Source organism: Tachypleus tridentatus, chromosome 8 (genome assembly GCF_004210375.1).
Source record: "Tachypleus tridentatus isolate NWPU-2018 chromosome 8, ASM421037v1, whole genome shotgun sequence".
Classification (NCBI taxonomy): domain Eukaryota; kingdom Metazoa; phylum Arthropoda; class Merostomata; order Xiphosura; family Limulidae; genus Tachypleus; species Tachypleus tridentatus.
In genome coordinates this window covers 123654489-123669128 of record NC_134832.1, presented here as the reverse complement: position 1 = coordinate 123669128, position 14640 = coordinate 123654489, and the positions used below count along the sequence as shown (strand labels likewise).

Sequence of the window (14640 nt, the reverse complement as noted above, 5' to 3'; positions counted from 1 at the left end):
CGTGCACTCACATACTCGCTACTCACTAGTACACACATACATACAGTTGCAGACTCATACACATTCACACTCACGCACGCATACATACACCCATAATATCACCTAATGACATAGAATTAGCGTAGCACACGTTTTGCTTTGCACCGAAACAAAAAAATGTAAGAGCATGAAAATGTTGATGAAATAAAATTAATGTTATCCCAAGCTACTTCTAACAAGGCTACGCGACTCCCCTGCTAAGGCTTCGCGACTCCCCTGCCAAGGCTTTGCGACCCCCTGCCAAGGCTTCGTGACCCACTGGGGGTCGCGATCCACCGGTTGGGAACCCCCTGGACTATAGGCATATTGTAAATAATATATATAGTTATTTTCCTTTTGCCAAAAGTCCACTTTTTTGCATATTTGAAAATTGGGGTCATGAGTTGTTTAAGCACATAAACAGGGTCATATTCCTAATAACAATTGAGTATACTTGTTGCAAAGCATAAGTGTATTCGATAATGAAAACCACAATGAAGAATATTAAGAAGTAGTTATTCGTATTTAACCTGAAGTGAGAGGATATTTTGAGCTTGGTAGGAAAGCAAACAATGTAGTTACGTGAATTTACCATAAAGTACAAGAAACTGCAGTATTAGTGTAGCATCTTTTGTACAAGTTTGTTTGTTTATTTTTGTATTTCGCACAAAGCTACTCGAGGGCTATCTGCGCTAGCCATCCATATTTTAGCATTGCAAGACTAGAGGGAAGGCAGCTAGTCATCACCACCTACCACCAACTCTTGGGCTACTCTTTTACCAACGAATAGTGGGATTGATCGTAACATTATAACGCCCCCACGGCTTAAAGGGCGAGCATGTTTGGTGCGACGGGGATTCGAACCCGCGACCCTCAGATTACGAGTCGCACTCCTTAACACGCTTGGCCATCTTTTGAACAAGAAACTGCAGTCTTATTATAGCATCCTTTTTGAACGTTGTAGAAGCGTATTGTACCCGACTGGGACTGGTATTGCTTACTAAAAGACAAGGTGTTTCTACCAACCGATATCCGGTTCACCCACGTGCGAGACAAGGAAGTGTTTATCAACCCACTTTGCGACCCGACGTGTTTGTTATCTGTGCTGTCTCATTATGATTAATCGTGTAACTAGTCGGGTACAATATGTGTCCGTGTCTTATTGTAGTCTTCCTGTTGACGTACTGTTAGAGAAATTTCGAACTAATATATACATTGCCATTTTTTATTTAAAATGTTTGCATATCACGAAAACAAATGATATACATCACATAAGTTGGTGATCGTGTAAGAATAACATGTTTAATAAAAAAAAGTTTGCGGTAAAAAAAAACAGTAATATTGTTTACAAATGCACAACAAAACCTATTTGATCCACGGTCATCCTCTAAAGCAGTGGTTCTTAACCTTTTTCAGTGTTTTCACCCCCCGCGATTCAAATCAAGTAATCATTTCCCATTGCACCCACGTGGAAACTTAAATATAAAAAACAAGTATAAAGCATACATTTTCTTGTTTTGTAAAAAAAACTATAGATTTGCAAACTTTAATTATTCATGGGCATCCTCGCACTTAAAGCCTATACGGAATCATCTTTAATTATTCATGGGCATCCTCGCACCCCTTGGGAATGATCTTCGCACCCTGGTTAAGAACCCCTGCTCTAAAGCCTTTGTTTTGAGAGTTTTTACAATGCCGCCATTAGATCCCGCGATGGATCAGTGGTAAGTCTAAGATTCTGAAAAATCCGGGATCGGGTCCCCATTGTTGATACACGTAGATAGTCTATTGTATAGCTTTGCGCCAGAAAAGAAAAAAACAAGTGCATTAACACCAGTTTTAATTCATTTTCGTTGTTTTGTTGTTTTCAAAACTTGCAGAATTTCAAACTTGCATATTCAGAACATTTAAATTAGTGCTGGTCGAACCTATTGTGAAACTTAAAGCGGGACTATACGGCGAAACAGCAGTCAATGGGTTAATGTTGAAATCACTGAAAGTATAACATATAAAATATATATATTAAATTTTATAAATCAGATTACTGAAACAAACAATTCCTATGAATTACTAGAATAGTAACATACATATAAGATTTAAATTGTCAAAATAATTCAAAAACGTACTCCTTCCGTTTTCTGTTGTGTTTTCCAAACAATTAATGACTTTTGAAGTAAAAGAAACCACACGACATTCAAACTTCCACGAAATTTGTAACAAGAAAACTCAAGGAATGTGCGTACTGTAACATTTATATAAATAATATTGAAGTATTTATATATTTTTTTAAATAACTTAATTCCTTACAAAAATTAACACGTATAAACAAAAACAATGCGTTGCGTCTCATGGTATGATTAAACTTAACCACAGGGCTACACATTATATTGCACGTACTTTTAAAACACGGCCACCGATCTTTATATTGATCTGGATTTCTCATTGGCTAGTGTCATTGTATTGAAACTTTACGTCAAACGGTATCCATTTTGTTAGTGTTTTTTTCATTTTTGTATCATTTCGCGCAAAGCTACACGAGGGGTATCTGCGTTAGCCATTCCTAATTTAGTAGTGTAAGACTAGAGGAAAGGCAGCTAGTCATCACCATCCACCTCCAACTCTTTAATAGTGGGTTTGACCGTCACATTATAACGCTCACACGGTTGAAAGGGTGAGCATGTTTGGTGTGACGGGGATTCGAACTCGCGACCCTCATATTACGAGTCGTGGCGCCTTAGCCACCTGGCCATGCCGGGCCCCATTTTGTTGGTCCTAAAATTGTTGGGTGCAACAGCGTCAGTAGGAAGGATATTTATGTGTCTGTTGAATGTTATATATTCATGTGTCTGTTGATTGTTGCATATTCATGTTGTATATGAATGTTGCATATTCATGTTGTATATGAATGTGCCTATTGAATGTTGTATATTCATGTTGTGTATTTATGTGTCTGTTTAATGTTGTATATTCATGTGTCTGTTGAAAGTTTGTTATTCATTTTGTATATGTATGTGTCTGTTTTATATTCATATCACTTTCAATAATATGATATTTTTCATTACATCACTGTGTGCATTTTAATTTATTTAAACGTTGAATTTTTAAGTTCTTTGTAGTAATTATGAAATTAAAATAACTTTATAACTTGCAAGAGTACTTGTTTGTAGAATTAGAACTGTGAATATAGAGAAAGCAATAAATGACAATATTGTATTTCTTTAAACTGATTGTATTGTAGTCTGTTTTACTATTAATAATAAACTTATAAATCTTGTTAGAAACTTATAATAGTCTGTTTTCAAGTAGAAAGTGAAGTACAAATGCAAAGGAAGTATTAGAACTTAAAGAGCACATCTATTAATTACTGTAGTTGATTATTTATTAATACATCGTAACTATTATTTTGAATACCATATAGTTGCACAAACAGGCTGATAAAATACATGTACTACTGAATTAGGTTACGTTACAATAGCATATACATATGCATTTTTTTATAGTGACAACTTATACGATAATTAGTTGAAATTTGTTTGTTTTGTTTTTGAAATTCGCACAAAGCTACTCGAGGACTATCTGTGCTAGCCGTCCCTAATTTAGCAGTGTAAGACTAGAGGGAAGGCAACTAGTCATTACCACCTACCGCCAACTCTTGGGCTACTCTTTTATCAACGAATAGTGGGATTGACCATCACAATTAAACGCCCCCACGGTTGAAAGGGCGAGCATATTTGGCTCGACGGGGATGCGAACCCGCGACCCTCAGATTACGAGTCGCACGCCTTAACACGCTTGGCCATGCCAGGCCTATAGTTGAAAATCATGCTACATACACTCGGAAGTATGCAAAGCTATACTCTCTACACTTTGGGTATTGTATACACATTTTTGTACTCCGCACAACTGATGTTTAATATTAACTTAGAAAGTTTTTACGACTTGCAACTTTAAATTATTTTGAGCATTAATATTTTTATTAAACACATAATTATACATTTTGTCAAAGAATAAATATCGTTATCATCTCGTGTACAATCAAACATGTAAATGGTGTAACTACAAAATATACTTCTCCTGCTTAACATTAATTGGATTCTCATATTTATTTCTCTTTAATTGTAATTACGACTTATATCATTAACTGAACAGAACAGTGGGACCACCATGTATTTTATACACATTAAATTGGATATTTCTCCCTTTCATCGAAATTCATAAGTTTGTCAGGCCCTCGGATCCCCTTTTGCACCACCATCATCGCTATTTGCGCTACTGCATGTGCCCATACAAATTAGAGAAAACTCATTCTAAACCACATCTTCCAAAAGAGCTATCTGTATATTAAGACGAAGTGTACTTGGTTGAGGAAGTTCAAGATATGTTAACTTCAGAAGTCTCTTAAACATTTTTCTATTACCTGGCCCCCCAGTGGCTCTGCGGTATTCCTGCGAACTTATAACGCTAAAATCCGGGTTTCGATACCGGTGGTGGGCAGAGCACAGATAGCTTATTGTGTAGCTTTGTGCTTAATTCAAAACAACAATCTATTACCTGAAATATTTTGATTATTTTTACCGATGTATTTACCAAATTACCTCTGTTTTTCTTTGTTGTAAAATTTATAACTTCCAAGTATTTTCATCTGTCAAAGTCGTCTAACAATCTGTACAATAAATTCTTTTCTGTGCTATTTTAATTACATGACCAGTCATGTATCATACGGCTGCTTCATTATAAGAAGGAGGAAGAATTACATTTGTGTATTTTTGTGATAACAGTCATGCTATTTGGGTTCACGTACTTCAAGGTAATACCTGTGTATCACATACGTCTAACATCATCTACAAAACCTCTGTGAAGTGCCATGTGATCTTTTGTAAAATTGATAATTTATCCTTGGCAGTGTAGTTTCCTGCTCCCGTTATTTCATGAGTCATGAATAACCTTTTATATGCATATGTGAGCTGTTGAACAGTAGAGCTATTATTGCAACTCTAATATAGTTTAATGGTAGCATGAAGAAAAAACAACAGCAGAGTTTCAAGTCATCTTGGTTTGATTTATATGTTGAGCGACACTTTTAAGAAAATAAAGACAAAAGCACTAAATTTCTAATAGTTGTTGTACAAATCTGGTTACAGCTGAAAACCCAACAGTGTTTTACGACGAGTTGTTTATGTTCTTTTATCTGTGATGTCTGTTAACTAAAAAATATAATTAATTTTCTGTCGCTACTAAAAAGGTTTCCAAAATCACTCTTTGGGTTCTTATAAGTTTTACTTACATCTTTTAAATTCGAGCCCCCACCAGTGACACATTGGTATGTCTTCGGACTTGTATCGCTAGAAACCGGGTTTCGATACCCGTGGTGGGTAGAGCACAGACAACCTTTTGTGTATCTTTGTGCTTAACTGGAAACAATTCTTATTAGGTTCCTTTTACATAAATGCTATAGTGCTACTCAAATAGGAAATTATGGTCTGTAACAGAGTGCCGACATCACATTGTTGACTTAGAAATTAATCATCTTAAAGACAACAATGGTATCGAATATGTTTGGCACTCGAATCGTAATCTGACGGTCCCGGGTTCGAATGCCCGTCGTACCAAACATGCTCCGCCTTACACTGCTAAATTAGAGACGGCTAGCGCAGATAGCCCTCGTGTAGCTTTGCGCGAAATTTAAAACAAATAAATAAATTCTCGGCCTGGCATGGCCAAGCGCGTAAGGCGTGCGACTCGTAATCCGAGGGTCGCTGGTTCGCGCCTGCGTCGCGCTAAACATGCTCGCCCTCCCAGCCGTGGGGGCGTTATAATGTACGGTCAATCCCACTATTCGTTGGTAAACGAGTAGCCCAAGAGTTGGCGGTGGGTGGTGATGACTAGCTGCCTTCCCTCTAGTCTTACACTACTAAATTAGGGACGGCTCGGTGCAGTGGGCTAACAACCTACTCACTTAAATACCTGTTGAAGAATCCGCAAGCGATTGCGTCTCTATGTTCCTTGATGGAATCTAATAGTGATAACTACCTAAATAAATAAATTTTCACTGACTTCACACAGTATTATGTTATTAAACAGATACAGAATAAGTTACTATGAGTATTTAACTTCGAATATTCTAACAATTTTCTGTTGATTAGTTTCTTAACACTATTATATGTTTAGGTATGATGTCAATTTATTTAACATATTTAGTTTTAACACATTTTGTCTCACAAAATACTTAAAATTATATTTATATCAAGAAACTAGAGAGCTGAACGTCAACAAATCGTTTTATCAGAATAAATACTTAAACCAGTCTTCAACAGTATACAGAATATTTGGATAATTATAACAACATATTTCTAAGTCATAATGCTAATTTGTCTTTTAAAGGTGCTTTAGAAATTTCCAATAATTTATCAAATAAGCAATACTTTAAAAGTCTTGAATTTGACCTTTTAACACGAGGTATTCAAATAGTCATATGACTATCGTGAACTCCTTTCAATCAGTAACTGATTTAATTAAGGGGTGGGGAAGTAGAATATTGTTTGCCATGATTTCTCGCACAAAACTATACGCGGGCTATCTGCGCTACCCGTCCCTAATATAAGAGTGTAAGACTAGAGGAAAGGCAACTAGTCATCATCACCTACGGCCAACTCTTGGGCTACTCTTTTACCAACGAATAGTGGGATTGTTCGTCATATTATAATGCTCCCACGGCTGAAAGAGGGATAACGTTTGGTGGGACGGGGATTTCAACCCGCGACTCTCAGAAAACGAGATTGACTACCTTAACCAACTGGCCATGCTGGGCCAGGAGTAGAACACCCAACCACTACTCCTTGGAGACCTTCATAGTGCGTTTTCGTGCATATTATAGGTTTGGCAGAAGAGATATATGACACGAATTATCATACATTTTGATGGTTGAAGTTTCAAAAGTTAATGAGAAAACATAGAAAATGGTTAGGTATGAAGCATTACCTACAGAAAAATTCATACTTAAAATTACTTTGAACGATTTGAGTCATATAGTTTACGTAAATTCAAATACACAGTAACCAATAACATTTCTCTGCCTTTTAGATACCAGGTATCGTGTCGCTACTTCCCGAAACTGTTGTGGACCACTAGAACACTAGCAGAATATTTTATTATTAATATAGGAATATAATGTCCATTTTTCTTTGTTTTTGTGAAATCTCACTGACCGGTGGTTGAGAAACCCTGATCTAAGCTATCTGTGTTGATGGATAAGAGAGATAAGGCTGGGTAGCTTGAATTATCACAATCACATATAATTAATAAGACAACAGTAGCTTTGTTTGTTTAGAATTAAGCACAAAATTACACAAAGTTCTATCTGTATGTACTCTGCCCACCATGGGTATCAAAACCCGGTTTTTAGCAGTGCGAGTCAGCATGCATACGGCTTTGCCATTTAGGGGCGACAACCAACAGTACCCTTACCCCAATATTAATATAGAGAAAATAATAGTGCAAAGTTTTATTAACATTAAGAAAAAAAAGTCATAAGATACCCTTATTGTGAATTACACTAACAAATTATTAGTTATAGTAACTGTAGAAGACAATTACAATTTTGAAAATATTCTAATTGTGATGTTTTCTTTAAAATTTTCTTATGGGGACATATTATTTAATATGTTCAGAGCTAAATTTAAAGGCTTATCATGAGGACGAGAAACTCACTTGAAGTAAAAATGTATTCCTGAGATGGGTGGTATAGGTATTAAAGGCTTTTGTTGGATACCACGTGTCTCTCGAATATATACAATTCATCTTTCCAATTGTTTAGATTGTCCACCGAAATTTCTATAAAATATGAAAATATATGAAAAAAATTGAGTTGATAGCTATCACTTCAGAATCAGTCTAAAACTCCGAGCTTAAAAACGAAAGTTATGTACTCAGAAATCCAAGTTAATTTCAGTTGAGCAAAATTATTACCAATATACTTTAAGTCACAATATCATAAGAAGGTAATATTTGACAGTGACAAATTGCTTCATGTTACTTTGTTCACAGAGGAAGAAAATCCACAACACGTGAGTTTACCAGTGAAGCAACACAGGATCATCTTTTGATCTATTGTCACAATTACAAGAAACAAACGTTGACGCTTTTAGGTTAGACTCAAGTCACAACCTAAAAACTTTTATTTAGCAACCGAAAGTACAAGGAGCCAACAAAATGACCTCTTTATAGCTTCCGGTGACTTCACGTTAAAAGGTCAATGCCCAGTTCAGTATATAGTTCACTGAACACCAGCTGCATGTTGTAAAATAGATTCTTTAGACCAAGTGGGCATTAGAAACATTCAGTACGTTTGTCGTTAAATAATCTACAGTTTAACAGACGACAATCAAAACCAGTGACACTGAGCGCATGGATCAGGCACCACTGTAAGCTATAGAAACGTAAAAAGGAGTAATTACAACAAATTTGAAGAAATTCAGAAGAACATTGACAAAGTCAATGGTGAAATGCAAAAGGATATCAACAAAGTTAAAGTAAAGAAATACATCATATTTATAGAAAAGGACATCAGTGACAGGATAAAGCATCTGGTAAGCCAGTTATGGAATGCAAAGATTAAACCAGCCACACCTCTTTCTATTTTGGCTCAAGTGTTTCAACCTAAAACGCCATCTACTACGAAATATGGAAAAGGAGTGTTCATTTGGTCTACCCTTATTATCACAACCTATTACTAAAAGACCTTACTCTACCCCTGACACTACCAGAAACATTCCAGAATTTAGGTGCCAAATTTAATAATGGCTAGTCGATACACAAACAAACTGTAATGGGAAGGCATCATTGGAGGTATACTGGATGCAGTTAAAAACATTTCCAAAGTAAATGGATGGAATAATGAACAACAAGCTGTTGATTTTAATACCTATTTAAAGCGTCTAATAGCAAGGAGTAGTAACAATGACTAAGTTTTAGTAGATGCGTTATAAAATAGGTTTGGAGCGATACACCAGAAGAAAGTATCTTGAGCAAACTCCTATAGCAAGATGCAGAAAAAGATGATACCTCAGCCAAACTTGCAGATAGATGATTTATAAAGACTTGACAAATTATGTAGATGATTCTCATGTAATGAAAAAATTATTGTCACATGGCCAATTTATAGATGCCATTGTAGACACTGATATGAGAACTAGACTGAAGTAAAGTCGATGTTCAACTTTTAAACGAAACTTGGCAGTGTAACTGGAATCCATTAAATTCATAGATAAACAGTTAAAACATCATCTCACAGTTACCGTATCGCCAGATTCAGTAGCACTGAAATATCAACTCATGTTGATGACCGTTTATAAGAACTAAAAGAATTAGTTATATAACTAATAACACAGAGTGGAGAAAATAAACAACAAGATAACGAGTGTTTCGTTTGTAGATTGGAAGACTGTATTACCAAGACTTGTAGGTGTTTGGATGGAATAAGAACTACTTCTAATGGATACCAGAAAGAGGAAGATGTTACTGATTTGAGAAATCTGGCTGCTACAGTAGGTACTATGAGAAACTAATAGCTGTTAAACAACAAGAAGGCTGTACTTCAAAGATAAGTTTCAATCTGAATCAGATCAAAGAAACAACAAAGGGTTAACCAATCATTGAGAAACAGGAATTAACCGAAATATTATGGTAAATTTCAAATAAAAATTTCAGATTTTAAGAAATTAGTCCACGAGTCCACTAGTTTCCTAATGAAAAATCTTGCAGTATGTTGATAGACTGACTTGGTAATGATAGATGGAAAACTGTCTCCAGATACGAAGAAAGAATAGGGAGTGACGTGAACAGAAAGTAGTATTCCTTGCTGCATGGAACTTTTCTATGCCTCATGATATCAAGGAAATACTCTACATGACAATTACTACACTAAAGATTGTACTCTCCATGATAATAAGGGGAATATTAATGGTACTACTGAGAAGTAACATACTTTATACCAGGACTCGTTAAAAATAAATTGACATCTAGTAACCGGACTATATTATATAAAAAAAAACAAAAAAAACTTCAGCATTTCCTGATGGATTAATGACTGATAGTACTCTCGTGAATCTGAAGAATAAAGACGTCATCATTAGAACCATGAATACACAAAAACAACATAAAATTAAGTCATATCTAGATGGGACATTGAAAGATATAAGGCTGTACGGATAACACATCCAAATAAAAAACATCGGTCGTATTCATTCAACTTATAAAAGTTGTATGATTGAAGATACGGATGTCTTACAACTAAACAGTTTCAGCACTTGCGTAACTTGCTCATGGAATATCAAGACACCTTCTCCAGTGGGCCTCATGACTTAGGCTAAACAAGTGAAACGTCTCACACGATCGATATTTTAAATGTAGCCTACGTTACAAGCGGCATTAACAAACGCAAACAAATCAAATCACCTGTACAAAGTATTGATAAACCAAATAACAAAAGTAGATATGAATACTTCACGAAAATACCACCACTGTTTCAATTCTCATTTTGAAATACCCCTTCCCCCAGTAGCACAGCGGTACTTCTGCTGTCTCACAACGCTAAAAACCGGGTTTTAATACCTGTGGTGGTCAGAGGTCGAACAACCCTTTATGTCAAAAAAAGCAAAAGGCTAACCATTACTACGTACTATTACTTTTCTATCATTTTTGTTGAGCATAACAAATACATCCACACTGTGCTAAAAGCATGAAAATACAAAGAGAAAAATGGATTTAAAGAAAAGCTGGCACTCTTTCATACACTGTTATTCTAATAAGCTCATCGGTTATTCTACCTGTGCTGATAGTATCATGCCAAATAATGACGGTACAAGTTATTTATTTGTATGAATGTGAAAATATGTGAACTTGTTTTGTGCTAAAAATCATTTTTACTGTTGTTTGAACTATTAGTTACAAAGCTTAAACCTCGAAAAGTTATTGCTTCGAAGAAAGGTTTAACTGATGTTAACTTGTTGTTAATAGGACTGTCCCCAGTGTTAACTTTCTTATGAAGTATTTTCTGTAAAATTACGTTTTAAGTTGAAACTTAAGATATGTAACGTATTTGACAGCCAGTGTCAAGATGTCGCTTTTTGTTTACTTCTGTCTCTTACTTTAGTATTGTCTGAAGAATGTTCGTACCCCCCTCTTTGTGAACTTTGAATACAAACCTCTTCCACAAGATCAAATTGAAAACCTCAAGTGCAACAACATATGAACGTTTTTTTCACTAGTTTATGGCCTTTATGCTACACTTCCGAAAAGAAAAATTATGTATCATCATGCTATATTATAACCTAAACATTGTGTGGCCATAAAAAATAAAGTAAAAATTAAATATATCAATTCTTAAACCCTCAAACTCTTATATCAAACCGAAATCTTCGGTGTATGCTTCTGTTAGGCCTAATTTCAGATGGTTATTTGATATAAAGGCATTTGTTTTTAACTGGAAAGGAGGAACAATCTTACTTGTCAGTCCATAATGATATTAGATTTGGTAAGTTTTTTTTATGTGCAAGTGAATATACAATGGAACTTGAATAATTTTCAAAATAACATATATAATTGTATTTCTTTAAAAATCACCTGTTTATACTACAGTTTAACTTACGCCAACGAAATTTTTGTTTACTAAAATAACAAGAAACTCTTTCTTTCATACATGTGTTTTTAAATAGAAAATCAAAGGGATTCAGTTAATATCATAAACCCGTAACGTGATATATGCAAAGTCTTGCTGAATGTTTGTTACTTGAGCAATTACAAAATATGTGTAACGACAAACTTCCTGTTTCATTGTAGAACAATTTATAGGAATTACAGCCACGGCAGGCACAATTTATGATATGGTGAAACTTCTAAATCTAAACATTTACAAAGATTACTGGATCACAAACATCAGTTCAACCTAAAACAAACAAACACGCGATAAGGAAGTTGTTCGAGTTAGAGACAAGCTAACAGTAATACGAGTGGTGTGACACTGCCCCTTCATCAATGTGAGATTAACCCGTATGATGTAGAATGCTGTATATACTACTGTTTCGAATATTCTTATACAATGCTTCTTTTTTTTTTTTGTTTTTTTTTTAATTTAGCGCAAAGCTACTCGAGAGCTATCTGTGCTAGCCGTCCCTAATTTAGCAGTGTAAGACTAGAGGGAAGGCAGCTAGTCATCACAACCCACCGCCAACTCTTAGGCTACTCTTTTACTAACGAATAGTTGGATTGACCGTCACATTATAACGCCCCCACGGCTGGGAGGGCGAGCATGTTTGGCGCGACGGGGATGCGAACCCACGACCCTCAGTTTATAAGTCGCACGCCTTAACTCGCTTGGCCATACCGGGCCTATTCTTATATAAGTTATGTCGTACGAAGCTTTACTGAGTTACTTATATAAGTTATGTCGTACCAAGCTTTACTTAGTTACTTATATAAGTTATGTCGTACCAAGCTTTACTTAGTTACTTATATAAGTTATGTCGTACCAAGCTTTACTTAGTTACTTATTAAGTTATGTCGTACCAAGCTTTACTTAGTTACTTATATAAGTTATGTTGTACCAAGCTTTACTTAGTTACTTATATAAGTTATGTCGTACCAAGCTTTACTTAGTTACTTATATAAGTTATGTCGTACCAAGCTTTACTTAGTTACTTATTAAGTTATTTCGTACCAAGCTTTACTTAGTTACTTATATAAGTTATGTCGTACCAAGCTTTACTTAGTTACTTATATAAGTTATGTCGTACCAAGCTTTACTTAGTTACTTATTAAGTTATGTCGTACCAAGCTTTACTTAGTTACTTATTACGATTAACACCTATTTGGCCAGGTGGTTAAGGCACTAGACTAGTAATCCGAGGATCGCGGGTTCGAATCCCCGTCACAACAAACATGCTCACTCTTTTAGCCGTGGGGGTGTTATAATGTTACCGTCAATCCCACTACTCATTGGTAAAAGAGTAATCCAAGAGTTAGCGGTGGGTGGTGATGACTAGCTGCCTTCCTTCTAGTTTTACACTGCTAAATTAGGGACGGCTAGCGCAGATAGCCCTCGTGTAGCTTTGCGCGAAATTCAAAAACAAACAAACAAACTAATACAGCACTTAATGCGTATATTTATAATGTTCGTAAATATTAATTTTGATGTATTTAACACTTCAGTTTAATATCGTTCAATTCTGGTTTGACACCTGATTGCAGAATGTACAATTTAGCGTATTATTTATGTCAACGCGGAAAATACATTCTAATTGAAGTCTTAATTGCAACTATTTAACTCAGCAAAGATAAAAGATAGAAAGAAGAGTATAAAACCCAAAACAACAACAAAATCTAATACACTTAATAAATCTGTGTGACGGCGAAGAAAACAAACTGCTTTATAAGGTTTCAAAAGATAACCACGAGTCAATGGAGGACATATTTTTGTTGAACGAAATACCCTACGCAATTCGTTTATTCTTAATTTAAACTGAAACTTTTAGGCATTTTATTGGCTAAAAAGAAGCCAATTCCCTCACTATTTTAGCGTTGGGGCTGCGAAAAGTAATTTGAAGTGGTTAGTAGACTGATATCAGTAAACGCATTACGAGCTTAACGGCCAAGCACAAGAATCGTGGAAGTTTCCAAGTGATATGTAGAGGTATTCATAAACCGTTTAGAACCACTTTGGTAAGATATTGCGCAGCAAGTCGAGTACAATATTATATATGCAGTTGTTTTCAAAGTATTTCTGTTTGCTCATCCCACTGCTGACTATCGTAATGCTTCGATCTTCCTTACCGAATCGCAGGTGAAATCGTTCGTATCTCAGTTGAAAACTAAACATAGAAAGGTGATAGCAGAAACATCAAAGGTTGGGAATTGCTTAATTAATGATGCTGAGAATGTGACTTTATTAATATATCTACTGAATTTACTCTCAGCGGGTAGACCTTGATACTGGCTAGAATGGACATTTGAGGATGTTGAATTGTAATTGAAATTAATTAATTAACAAATAAAAACACGAATTGAACATTTAATACTTAACAAATATTAGTATATAAACGTCCCTTGGCTCCTAAGATGAATAAGTTTCTATGATGAAATTTGTTGAATATATAATTACATATTTTTGTGATTATCTAATCTCAGAAAGCTTTAAGTTAATGGCAATTATACGATGATTTTGTGCATTTTCTTCATAAATATTTAAACGTCTCAGTGTCACGTCTGTTCTAAAGGAATCACTGTCTCTACATGTTTTTGCTAGACATTTTGTTGATCCGGAAATGAGTTTAAAATGCCTTCTTCAAATAAGTGAGTACTTTAGAAAACATCTGTTGTGCTCAGTAATCTGACGCCTTTCGCCCTGTCAGACCAACATTCCTCTGTAAACTCGGTCATGCACGTGCTGTGTTGGTAAATCAGAAGTTTAAATAGAAAACAACGAGCGTTGAATAACACCGTAACAGTAACGATATCAGGTGACTTTGTATCTAGCAGTGATTTAAAATAGTTTTAACAATGTTATAGCGTGTCTTTTTTTTTTTTTTTTTTTTACCAATCGAGATATTTATTTATTTTATTTTTTGCAGG

The 14640-nt window shown here is 35.2% G+C and overlaps 1 long non-coding RNA gene across 1 annotated transcript in view; it reads right to left on the bottom strand.

Annotated features, from left to right (window-relative positions):
* Positions 1-1685: 1685 nt before the first annotated feature.
* Positions 1686-14640, bottom strand: part of LOC143223392 (uncharacterized) — an 18567-nt gene continuing 5612 nt past the window's right edge. Inside the window, exons 2-3 of the long non-coding RNA XR_013012890.1 lie at positions 7726-7848; positions 1686-1814 (exon numbers count right to left, since the gene is read on the bottom strand). This is a non-coding gene — a long non-coding RNA (uncharacterized LOC143223392). The remainder of the gene's footprint in view (positions 1815-7725; positions 7849-14640) is intronic.